Below are 13101 nucleotides of genomic sequence, written 5' to 3'. Positions count from 1 at the left end.
CCCTTTTTGAACGTTTTTTGTCTTCCTTGTGATGTTCCCCAAGAGTCATGAGTAGGCTTGTCTCAGATCTAAAGCTCTGCTGTCTTTTGACTTTGAGTTCCTTGAGCTCTGTGGCTAGTGTGAGAGAGAATTTGACCCTGGTGTGTGTGACGGCTGGCAAGTCACTGGTGAGAGCTGCAGCTCTGGAAGTAGCTGACAGCATGTGCAAGGTATGGTTATTCCTGCAGGAAGCTATTTGTTTCTTTGTGTGTTTAGAAGAGACAGGCAGGAGGCTAAGGAAATGCTTATCAACGAGGGCTAAGAGTCCTCTGAGGGATGAGCTGACTGTCTTAATTTAATTTAATAATTGTCTTAATTTAATAATTTAGGAGAGCTAAATAATTAAATATTATGCCAAAGTACATAAGAAAGCGGCAGTTTTTTATTGCAAATATGCACACACTCTCAGGCGAGGTTCTGGGTCCACAAGTAGGAGGGGCCGAAGAAGTCACGCGGGCTCCTGCCGGCAGCAGACTTTTATGCATTGGTACTGGAAGCCGGAGGGCAGTGGGCGGGATAAGGGCGTGATAGGGGCGTCTCCATAGGCGTGGCCAGGTAAGTTTCGATCTCTTCGGATTGACGTCACCTGGCGCATGCTCGGTTGATCTGCATCTTCCCAGGCGCGGGCTGCATTTTCCCGCGGGAAAGTTGGTGAGGAAGAACCCGGAAGCAACATAGATTGTGCCTTCTTGTTCACCTTCCTCCATCTTGTCCTTTCTCCCTCACCCAAACACTGACCACAGAGGAGGCTAATTGGTGTTGGGTCTCCCACCAGCTTCAGGGAACCTCCTTGCAATAAGGTATGTTGTGGAAGTGTTCAGCAGGCCAGTGCTACGATATTTTCCTCTTTGTGGGGACCCGGGATTCAGTGTAAAAGTGAGATCTATGCTTTTTAAAGATCTAGATGCTCTGCCCTCCAGCCGTGCCTGCTTTTCAGGATTCAAATATTAGGTGCTGAAAACTGCAAATGCTTTCTTGGCCCCATTTGTTAATGGGCTTGTCCCTAAGCTCAGTGATCTAGGTTTTAAAAAAAGGGAAACTGGCGTTTCATCCCTAATATAATACTTTCTGGCATTTGACTGGCTGTTTTGAAAAGGTTTCTGATTGTTTCCTCATAAAATCCTGTAGTGAGTTCCCATGGTTTTGTGTTTCCTTGGCATGCATTCATTCTTAAGCTCCCTCTAAATAACACACCCAAATTCCTCTTTGAAAATGTTTAAATTCTCTCTCTGCTTTCAGATGTAAATTGGATACCACAGACTTGGTAAGGGTTTTGGCCATGTGGGAAAGACAAACTTTAACTAGTTTAATTTATAGAGGCACAATTTAATCCAACTGTCCTTTTAAATTAGTGGGTTTTAGCTAAAACTGCAAACTCAAGGCTAAATATCTTTATTTGTATCTGTCTGTATTTTTATGTGTACATGTGTACATATATGTGTTTGTGTATTGTCTACATGACACCCACTTCACTTAAAGATAAATGAATGATCATAAATTAAGTAAGCTCAAATATTTTTAAAGTTCATATGACTTTAGTAATTTCTGGTAAATAAAATTAATTTTAATATTGTTGGTGAGGTAAAATTTAAATGCCTTCAGAATTATCAGTGTTAAATATAATTCAGAATTTTTTTGCATGGGCCATTGGTGAGACAGATTTTCATAGTTAGATCTGATTGAAAACTGAATTTATACCGTCTCTCCTAGATGTTTTAATGTCATAAAATTGTTGCCTCTGTGACACCTTTATACTTATTTAACTTCTCTGTGGCCTTATGTCTTTGGTATTGAGCCCATAGATTCCAGGGTCAAGAAAAGTGGTCATGGTGAGATCTAGGGACATAGGTGTGTTTCCATCGCCGGGGCCCCATCCTTCCTGCCCCAGCTGTGCCTCTTGGCAATTCTGGGAGGGGTCCAATCCTTCAGGCATTGCCTTCACAACTCTGTCCTCTCTCCTGGGCTCTGCATCTTGTATATAACAATTAAATAAAGAAATATTTTGATCAAAAGAGAGAAATGAGAAAGTAAAGAAACTTTTAAAATTTTTTTTATTTTTAGTTCTGGGGTGCATGTGCAGGTTTGTTACATTAACGTGTGCCATGGTGGTTTGCTGCACCTATCAACCCATCACCTAGGTATTAAGCCCAGCATGCATTCGCTGTTTTTACTAATGTTCTCTCTCCCCAGGCCCCACCCCCGTCAGGCCCCAGTGTGTGTTGTTCTCCTCCCTGTGTCCATGTGTTCCCATTGTTCAGCTCCCACTTATAAGTGGGAACATGCAGTGTTTGGTTTTCTGTTCCTGCGTTAGTTTCCTGAGGATAATAGCTTCCAGCTTCATTCATGTCCCTGCAAAGGACATGATCTCATTACTTTTTATGGCTGCATAGTATTCCATAGTGTATATGTACCACATTTTCTTTATCAAGTCTATCATTGATGGGCATTTGGGTTGATTCCATGTCTTTGCTATTGTGAATAGTGCTGCGATGAACATACATGTGCATGTATCTTTGTAATAGAATGATTTATATTCCTTTGGGTATATACTCTGTAATGGGATTGCTGGGTCAAATGGTATTTCTGGCTCTAGATCTTTGAGGAATCACCACACCATCTTCAACAATGGTTGAACTAATTTACATTCCCACCAACAGTGTAAAAGCGTTCTTATTTCTCTGCAACCTTGCCAGCATCTGTTTTTTTCTTGACTTTTTAATAGTGGCTATTCTGACTGGCATGAGATGGTATCTCATTATGGTTTTAATTTGCATTTCTCTAATGATCAATGATGTTAAGCTTTTTAAATGTTTGTTGGCTGCATGAATGTCTTCTTTTGAGAAGTGTCTGTTCATGTCACAAATAAACCATTTATCTGAGTAATGTGAGTCCCCTTTAAAGCATCATGCTCAGAGAGGCATTAGAATGAGACAGCAATCATATCCCACTTCCCTGCCTGAGCTAAGTGGTCCTCTCTTGAAGCTGTTTCTCAGGTGGACTCTAGACTAACTGACACCCCACATAGCTATAAATTAATCTAACATGTCTCACACAAACACCATAACTCCTATCCTACAGTTCAACCATGTATAGCCAATAGCCAATAACTAATTAATGTTATTCTGTAAGCAATGAGAGTACCTGAAAAATGTAATCACCCCTTCTCCTAATTCATTCTTTTTTCTTTAAAAGCTCAAGTCTGTCCTTTGTAGACCAGAGCACTTCCCAAGGTAACATGGAAGTGTACCATGGCTTGCATTCCTCAAATTAGGCCCCAATAAACTTATTTTGGTACAGTGAGGCTCTCTCTGCTCCATGTGCAGACAGATTTCCAGGCATTTGCCTGGTTCAGCAGCCTGAACTGCCCAATTCTCCCTAGACATAGATGGTGGTGCAGTGAAGCTGTTTGTGCTCCACAGGCAGACAGATCTCCAGGCATTTGGAGCACTCACTTGCATGGTTCAGCTGTCTCAATTGCTCCACCCCTCTTGTGCAGAGACCCTGTTTGCTACACTCCCAGGCAGATATCCAGGAAATCAGAGCATTGACTTGCCTGCTGTAACAGCCTGAGTTACCCCACACCTCTTATTCAGAACTCTTAGTGCAGGGGAGCCCTCTCTGCTCTATACCCAGGAAGATCTCTAGACATTTGGAGAATCCACTTTCCTGGATTAAAATGGACCCTTGAATCATCAGGGAGGGCTGCTTAGAGAGGTGGCAGGGGTAGAAGTTCAGCTGGTGCCACTACCCATCCCTGTGCAGAGATCTTGGGACTAAGGAGGTTTCCCAGCTCCACATGTAGGCACACCTCTGGGCACTTGGGAGCTGCACACTGGATTCTCTCTTGGTACTGGTGCTGGGGCCTGCTACTGGGAGACAAGAAGGCAACCTGCCCAGTCAGGCCCCATGCTTCATGGCCCCTAACCACCTGGGGTTGAGCAGGGAGCTCAGAACATTGTGCATTCCACAAATCAGCCCATTGCCTAAGGCAACATGAGGGTTTCTGCCAGTAAACAAAGATCAAGAGTATACCCACCACTTTGGGTAACAAAGATCAAGAGTATACCTGGCCACAAGCCCAGAGATGATGCTTATAGGTTAAATAGCCCAGCCCAATATAAAATCTGCCAGAAGAAATGCATAGGGCTCTAGAAGCAAAACCAAAAGATCCTATCCAGCATTCTCTATAGTTACAACCCCTGGGGTGGGGAAGGGGCAAGGAAAAAAGGAAATGAAAAGATGAAATATATATTATAGGGAAAGAAAGAAAAACGAAAATCTTACGCACCTTAAAATATTTACAAAAGTCAGAAAGGCCAGAGTCTCCAGATAAGAATGAACCAGCACAAGAATTCTGGCACCATGAAAAATCTGAATATAGTAACATGTCGGCACCGCTGCCAGTGCAGATGTGCACATGGATGCCAGTGGGCCTCCCCACCAGCAAGATAAAAGGGGAAAAAAAAACCATCCAAAGGACAGTAACTTCAAAACCCATCCAGAGGACAGCAGTTTCAAAGACTGAAGGAGCGTCAGCTCACAAAGATGAGAAAGAACCAGCACAAGAATTCTGGCAATGCAAAGAGCCAGAGTACCTTCTTACCTTCAAACAATTGTACTAGGTTCCCAGGAATGATTCTTAACCAGGCTGAAATAGTTGAAATAACAGAAATAGAATTCAGAATATGGATGGCAACAAAAATCACTGACATTCAGGAGAAAGTTGAAATTCAATCCAAAGATTCTAAGACATACAATAAAATGAAACATGAGATGAAAGACAAAAAGTCCATCATAAGAAAGAACGAATCTGATCTCATAGAGCCAAAAAACTCACTTCAAGAATTTCAGACTATAATTGCAAGTATTAATAGCAGAATCAAGCAACCTGAGGAAAGAATCTCAGAGCTTGAAAACTGCCTCTGTGGAATAACTCAGTCAGACAAATATAAAGAATAAATAATAAGGAAGACAGAATAAAACTTCTGAGAAATATGGGATTACATGAATACACCAACTCTATGACTCATTGGCATCCCTGAATGAGAAGGAGAGAAACTAAGCAACTGGGAAAAAATATTTCAAGATATCATCTATGAAAATTTGCTCAACCTTGCTTGAGAGGCCAACATTTAAATTTAGGAAATGCAGAAAACCCCTGTGAGATACTACATAGAAAAGAGCATCCCCAAGATACATAGTCATCAGATTCTCCAAGGTCAAAATGAAAGATAAAATGTTAGAGGCAGCTAGAAAGAAGGAGAAAGTTGCCTACAAAGAGAAGCTCATTTGTCCATTAGCAGAAGCCCTATAAACCAGAAGAGATTGGGGCTATATTTAGCATTCTTAAAAAAAAGAATTTTCAACAAGAATTTCATATCCAGCCAAACTTAGCTTCATAAGAGGAGAAATAAGATTCTTTTCAGGAAAACCAATGCTAAGGGAATTTGTTACCACCAGACCTGCCTTACAAGAGGTCCTGAAGAGGGTGCTAAACCTAAAAAGGAAATACTATTAGCAGCCACTGCAAAGTACATAGTACAATGACATTATAAAGTAACCACACAAACAAGTCTGCATAACAACCAGCTAAAAGCATGATGACAGGATCAAATCCACACATATCAATACTAACCTTGATTACTAAATGCGCTAAATCCCCCAATTAAAAGGCACAGAGTGGAAAGCTGGATAAAGAAGCAAAACTCAATGATATGCTGTCTTAAGAGACTCATTCCACATGCAGTGACACATATAGGCTCAAAGTAAAGGGATGGAGAAAGATCTACCATGCAAACAGAAAACAAAAGAGCAAAGATTGGTATTTTCATAGCAGATAAAACAAGCTTTAAACCAATGACAGTAAAAAAAAAAATCCAAAGAAGGTCAATAAAGGTTTCCATTCAACAAGAACACTTAGCTAAATATATATACAACCAACATTGGAGCACCCAGATTCATAAAACAAGTACTTCTAGACTGACAAAAAGACTCAGATAGCCACACAACAGTAGTAGTAGCTCAAATTCTGGATTTGAACTCAGCATTTGACTAATTGGACCTAATAGACATCTACAGAATACTCCACCCATCAACTACAGAATACACATCCTTCGCGTCTACGCATGGAATATAATCCAAGATTGGCCATATGCTAGGCCATGCAGTAAGTCTAAATAAATTCAAAAAATCAAAATCATACCAACCATACTCTCTGACCACAGTGGAATAAAAACAGAAATTGATACCAAGAAGATGTCGCAAAACCACACAATTACATGGAAATTAAACAACTTACTCCTGAATGACTTTTGGGTAAACAACAAAATCAAGGTAGAAATAAAAAAATTCTTAAATGGAATCAGAGAAACAATCTACCAAAATCTTTGGGATGCAGCAAAAGCAGTGTTAAGAGGAAGGTTTATGACACTAAATGCCTATATCGAAAAGTTAGAAAGATCTCAAAATAATGATCGAATGTCCCACTTACAGAAACTAGAAAAACAAGAAGAAACTAAACCCAAAGCTAGCAGAAGAAAAGAAATAACTAAAATCAAGGCAGAACTGAACAAAATTGAGACTCAAAAACCCATACAAAGAATCAACAAACCCAAAAGTTGGTTCTTTTAGAGGATAGCTAAGACTAATGGAATACTAGCTAGACTAACAAAGAAAAACAGATAAGATCCAAATAAGCACAATCAGAAATGACAAAAGTGGCAACAGCCAATACCACAGAAATAAAAAAGATACTCACAGACTATTATGAACACTTCTATGCACACAAACTATATAGAGAAAGTAGATGTTCCTGGAAATACAGAATCTCTCAAGATTATATCAAAAAGAAATGGAAACACCAAACATCAATATCAATTTCCAAAATTGAATCAATAATTAAAAAAAAAGTCTACCAACCAACAAAAGCCCTGGACAAGATGAATTCTACCAGACATACGAAGAAGAACTTGTAACAATTCTACTGAAACTATTCCAAAAAATCGAATAAGAGGGATTCCTCCCAAATTCATTCTATGAAGCCAGCATCTCCCTCATACCAAAACCTGGCAAAGACACACACACACACACACACACACACACACACAAAACAAAACAAAACAAAAAAACAAAAAACCACAGGCTAATATCCCTGATGAACATAGGCTCAAAAATCCGCAACAAAACACTTGTAAATTGAATTCAACAGCACATCAAATGGTTAATTCACTGTGATCAAGTAGGCTTTATTCCTGGGATGCAAGGTTGGGTCAACATCAGAAAATCAATAAATGTGATCCACCACATAAACAGAATTAAAAACAATTTTTTTTTAATTCTGAAAAAGCTTTTGTTTTGAAAAAGCTTTTGATAAAATCTGACATCCCTTCATGATAATAATCCCAAAGAAACTAGGCATCAAAAGAATACACCTCAAAATAATGAGAGCCATCTATGACAAACCCACAGCCAGTATCATAGTAAATGGGCAAAAACTGGCAGTGTTTCCTTTGAGAACTGGAGCAAGAAAAGGATGAGGATGCCCACTTTCACCACTCCTATTCAACATAGTACTGGAATTCCTGGTCAGACCAAGCAAGCAAGAGTAGGAAGTAAAAGAAATCAAAATAGGAAAAAAAGAAATCAAACTATCTCTCTTTGCAAATAATATGATTCTATACATGGAAAACCCTCAAGACTCTGCCAAAAAGTTCCTGGAGCTGATAAACAACTTCAGCAAAATTTCTGAATATAAAATCAATGTACAAAAAGCAGTAGCATTTCTATACACCAACAATATCTAACACAATCCCATTCACAATAACCACACACAGAAAATACCTAGGAATACATCTAACCAAGGAGGTGAAAGATCTCTAAAAGGAGAACTGTGAAATAATGCTGAAAGAAATCACAGATGATGAAAACAAATAAAAAACACTCCATGCTCATGTATTGGAAGAATCAATATTATTAAAATGGCTATACTACCCAAAGCAATCTACAGATTCAAATTACTGATGTCATTTTTCACAGAATTAGAACTACCAGTGTTCCCTAGCATCTTGATAAGATACCTGTGATATTGTGAAATTTGTATTTAGTTTTGGTCTCAATTTCTTTTCCCTGTAGCTTCCATGAGAAGTCCAAATAAAAACAGGAGCGGAAAACAGCAAATTAGAATTATCTTTCTCTTTTCTGAATAATCCCCTCAGGAAACAAGTTTGGTGAATTGGCTTTCAAAATACAAACAAGAGCACAGGCATCCTCCCCCAACCCAGAGAGTCTATTTACAAAAGCATTTTTGAAAGGAGGAGGAAAAATTCCTCAAGGACATCTTGGTGTGTGGTGTGTCAAGGCAGGAAGGGTTGTGCAGCTAAAAAGTGATTTCCTGGGATTATGGTGCCTGTTTAGACACAAATATGTTTTAAGACTGGAAGGTTGGAGCCAGGTGCAATGGTTCACACCTGTAATTCCAGCACTTTGGGAGGCTAAGGTGGGTGGATCACCTGAGGTCAGGTGTTTGAGACCAGCTCGGCCAATATGGTGAAACCCTGTCTCTACTAAAAATACAAAAATTAGCCGGGCATGGTGGTGCATGCCTGTAATCCCAGCTACTCAGGAGGCTGAGGCAGAAGAATCACTTGAACCCAGGAGGTGGAGGTTGCAATGAGCCAAGATTGTGCCACTGCACTCCAGCCTGGGCAACATAGCAAGACCCCATCTCAAAAAAAAAAAAGAAAAAAAAGAAAAGACTGGAGGGTTTCAACACTGAGGCTGGTATGTGGGCAGGACTTTGCCTGAGCTGCTGCTTTTCAGCACCCGATGCCTGCACCCTGGGAGTGGCCCTGGCCATGCCACTGGTGCCTCAAAAGAGTTGTACCCAGCGCACACAATTCTAAAGCACTTACACCCAGAAATGCTGTTCTCAAGCCCAGCATCATGGGGGATCACCTGTACAAGGGGGGAAAAAAAACTTTTCCTCTGTGACCTCAAGACATACAAATCAGGGGTTCTCAGTGCTGGCTGTATATTAGAATCTGCAGTCGTTAAAATTGTCAGATGCCTATGTCAGACCAATTAAAGCAGCATTTCTACAAGGTAGACTGGGTCTGGGAATTTTTTTTTTTTTTTTTTTTTTTTCAGTTTCTCAGGTGATTCTAACGAGAAGCCAGATGGAAAACTACTTAATCCCACACTAAACTCATTTATACTTCAGGCCTGTGGGAGAGCTGATTCACCTGAGGTCACATGGTTTCAGCATGACATAGCTCATGTTTCTTGAACATTTACTGCATGTCAGAGCTGTTCTAGCACATTATATAATTTAAATAATTCAGTCATTACCCCAGTCTGTGAGGTAGGTGTTATCAACAGATGAGGACATCAAGGCCCATGTGGGGAAATGCCTTGTCTCAGGTCACAGAGCCAGGAAGTGGCAGAGCTAGGATGTGGCCCAGGCAGTCAGGCTCCTGCCCATGCTCTTCTAACCACTGTTCTATAGCTGCTCAGTAATAACCCTACACCAACACCATTTGCGACTTTGTGCCTATCCTTTCCAGTCCTCACAGAACCCAGAATAGTGGCCATGATCATCCCATTTCACACATGGTGAAACTGAGGACTCAAGGGCACCAAGGTTTTCCCAAGATCACACGACCTTGGGAAAACAACCTCATCATTTACTGAGGTCTGTCCTCTCCCCAGGCTCACTGTGTTCTCATAAAATCCTGGAATGGTTAGTATAATTATCTACATTCTACATATGGGAAAACTGAGGCTCAGCAAAGGGAACTGGGCTGCCCAAGACCACACAGCCTTGAAATAACACCTTGATGTGGAGGCACCTACAATGTGCTACGTGATTTACACACAGGAACCCCAATTATTTTCACTCTCCTAAAAGGAGTCCGTGATTATCACCACTTTACAGATGAGAACTGAGGCTGAGACAAATGAAGGCCCTGTCTCCTCTTCCCCTACTGCATCCTATTGGGCATTTCCTGTGCCCTCAAAACTTTTTTATTTCCATCTACAGAGCAACTGCCTTGACATCTCAAGCCCCAACACTGATTGACACCTCCCTTTTCCCTCTGATGCTCAGCACAGCTGTTTTTCCCCAACACCCTTCTGCCTTCCTCTCTTCTCATTCAAGTGATCATTTAGACTGATGGCATGAAAGAGGACTGAGCACTCTACTAGGAGTTAGCAGATCTGAGTTACTCCTGAGCCCCTTACTAGCTGTCATTGTTTAGGCATAGGATGAACCATCTGGAAACTTCCATGCCTTTGTCTGTAATCTGTATGTATTAGTCCGTTTTCATGCTGCTGATAAAGACATACCCGAGACTGGGCAATTTACAAAAAGAAAGGTCTAATGGACCTAAAGAAAGAGTTCTATGTGGCTGGGGAGGCCTCACAATCATGGTGGAAGTCAGGGAGGAGCAAGTCACGTCTTACATGGATGGCAGCAGGCAGAGAGAGAGAGTTGTGCAGGGAAACTCCCATTTTTAAAACCATCAGATCTTGTGAGACTTATTCACTATCACAAGAACAGCATGGGAAAACTTGCCCCCATGATTTAATTACCTCCCACTGGGTTCCTCCCATGAAACATGGGAATTGTGGGAGTTACAATTCAAGATGAGGTTTGGGTGGGAACACAGCCAAGCCATATAATTCCACCCCTGGCCTCTACCTCATGTCCTCACATTTCAAAACCAATCATGTCTTCCCAACAGTCCCCCAAAATCTTAACTAATTTCAGCATTAACTCAAAAGTCCACAGTTTAAAGTCTCACCTGAGACAAGGCAAGTTCCTTCAGCCTATGAGCCTGTAAAATCAAAAGCAAGTTACTTACTTCCTAGATACAATAGGGTACAGGTCTTGGGTAAGTACAGTCATTACAAATGGGAGAAATTGGCCAAAACAAAAGTGCTTACAGGCCCCATGCAAGTCTGAAATCCAACAGGGCAGTCAGATCTTTAAAGCTCCAAAATTATCTCCTTTGACTCCATGTCTCTTATCTGGATCACGCCAATGCAAGAGGTGGGTTCTCACGGTTTTGGGCAGCTCTGCCCCTGTGGTTTTGCGGGGTACAACCTCCTTCCTGGATGCTTTCATGGGCTGGTGTTGAGCATCTGTGGCTTTTCAGGATGCATCGTGCAAGCTGTCAGTGGATCTACCATTCTGGGATCTGGAGAACAATGGCTGTCTTCTCACGACTCCACTAGGCAGCACCCCAGTGGGAACTCTGTGTGGAGGCTCCCACCCCACATTTCCCATCCACAATGCCCTAGAAGAGGTTCTCCGTGAGGGCCCTGTCCCGGCAGCAAACTTCTGCCTGGGCATCCAGGCATTCCCATGCATCCTCTGAAACCTAGGTGTAAGTTCCCAAACCTCAATTCTTGGCTTCTGTGCACCTGCAGGCTCTACACCATGTGGAAGCTCCCAAGGCTTGGGCTTGCACCCTCTGAAGCCATAGCCTGAGCTGTACCTTGTCCCCTTTCAGACATGGCTGGAGTGGCTGGGATGCAGGGCACCAAGTCCCTACACTGCACATAGAGAGGCTGCTGTGCCCACCCCTATGACTCTGGGATCAGCTCCATGACCTGAGAAGGGGTCAGGACTGGCAGCCTGTCTGGGAGCTGGGAAGGAAAGTTATGGTACCTGTTATGAGCTGAATGTGTCCCCCCAAAATGAATTTGTTGAATCCCGAAACCCCAGCACCACAGAATGTGACTGTATTTGGACACAGGGCCTTTAAGAAGGAATTAAGTTAAATAATATTGCTGGGGTGGGCATTAATCCGATATGAGTGGTGTTCCCATAAGAAGAGAAGATTAGGACACAGACACACACAGAGGGAAAACTGCGTGTTAAGACACAAGGAGGAGATGGCCTTCTACAAGCCAAAGAGTGAGAACTCAGTAGAAACTAACCCAACCCTGGTGATACCTTCATCTTGGACTTTAGACACCAGAACTGTGAGGAAGCAAATGTCTGTCGTATTAGCCACCCTGTCTGTGGTACTTTGTTAAGGAAGCCCTTACAAACAAATATAGGATTCAATAAAAAGAAAATGTGGAACTTCTACTTTTTTTTTTTTTTTTTTTTTAAGACAGAGTCTTGCTCTGTTGCCAGGCTGTAGTGGCACGATCTCAGCTCACTGCAACCTCCACCTCCCAGGTTCAAGCAATTCTTCTGCTTCAGCCTCCCAAGTAGCTGGGACTACAGGTGTGTGCCACCATGCCTGGCTAATTTTTTTTTTTTTTTTTTTTGTAATTTTAGTAGAGATGGGGTTTCACCATGTTGACCAGACTGATCTCAAACTCCTAACCTCAGATGATCTGCCCACCTTGGCCTCCCAAAGTGCTGGGATTACAGGAGCGAACCACCACACCCGGTGGAAAATGTGAACTTCTTAAAGAGAAAGTGGCCACAGAGAAATGGCTGGTAAGATTAGATCACAGAGGAGGGAGGAGCAGTGGGAAACACGGACCAAAGCGAGAAGCACCCTTAGGGAGGATGGTGACTGAACACCCCAGTTGCTCTCCTGCCCAACTGAAGCAGGCACCATTTCCGACTTCACATCTTCAGGGTGGTAAAGAGAGAGGGCTGGCCCTGGAGCCACACAACCCTGTTAGGCTATCTCTGAGCTCATTCTGTGGCCTTGGACAAGTCACTTTGCCTCCTGGAGCCTTCAAGAGCCTTAGGTATTCAAATAATAATTTTTCTAAAAGTGTTTTATTAACTGAAATATTATAAAAAGGTAAGTAAATGTGGTGTTGTTGATTGGAGCATCCTGTGATTTGATGCCTCTGGTAGCCAGCTGCAGATCCACAGAGAAAGTGCTCAGCTCCCTGATGTTCTGCTCTCAAACAATACCCAGTCCTTGGCCTTCCTTAGCATCACTTGTGTTTGTCTGGAATCCCTGGAAGCCCAGAGGCAGGGCATGGTCCTTCAGGTAGGAAGAAAAAATTCTAGCCCAAGGCAGTGCTCACCTGTGAGTCTCAGCAGTAAATCCAGCAGCAGGAATGGAGCAGGGTTTGGGGGCCAGAAGG

General features: G+C 42.1%; 1 long non-coding RNA gene across 4 annotated transcripts in view; it reads left to right on the top strand.

The window, feature by feature from the left end:
• The first annotated feature begins 638 nt into the window (after positions 1-638).
• Positions 639-13101, top strand: part of LOC107131093 (uncharacterized) — a 57059-nt gene continuing 44596 nt past the window's right edge. For all 4 annotated transcript variants that reach the window (XR_010578592.2, XR_001494071.4, XR_010578593.2 and 1 more), the window contains exon 1: positions 639-839. This is a non-coding gene — a long non-coding RNA (uncharacterized lncRNA). The remainder of the gene's footprint in view (positions 840-13101) is intronic.

This window comes from Macaca fascicularis, chromosome 10 (assembly GCF_037993035.2).
Source record: "Macaca fascicularis isolate 582-1 chromosome 10, T2T-MFA8v1.1".
In the NCBI taxonomy this organism is placed as follows: Eukaryota; Metazoa; Chordata; class Mammalia; order Primates; family Cercopithecidae; genus Macaca; species Macaca fascicularis.
The sequence above is the reverse complement of the archived record's forward strand: the minus strand, read 5'-3'. Positions and strand labels throughout refer to the sequence as shown.